The following is a 297-nucleotide window of genomic DNA, read 5'->3' as shown; positions in this document are numbered from 1 at the left end:
ACCCTATCGCTTTTTCTGGTCTTAGTAAGAACATCTCTCCGTTTTAAGAAAGAATAAGGTAGCAAAATAGAGGAATGATTTAAAATATAAGTAATTCCTAGGAAATAGACTGCAGCAGATTCCCTAACAACTCGATGACTCAAAATGGCTCAATAACACTCACCACCAAAACTAAAGAGGAACACCCTTCCTTCCCGTAACCCCACCTCCATTGTTTCTGCACATGCGCGTCATCGGCCCCGTTAGTCCCCCCTCCTTTTCCCACAATCCTCTGTTCCTAGGGCGAAAGACCGAGGA

The sequence above is a fragment of the Saccopteryx bilineata genome, chromosome 4 (assembly GCF_036850765.1).
Source record: "Saccopteryx bilineata isolate mSacBil1 chromosome 4, mSacBil1_pri_phased_curated, whole genome shotgun sequence".
NCBI classification, from domain to species: domain Eukaryota; kingdom Metazoa; phylum Chordata; class Mammalia; order Chiroptera; family Emballonuridae; genus Saccopteryx; species Saccopteryx bilineata.
Note: the sequence above shows the minus strand (reverse complement) of the source record.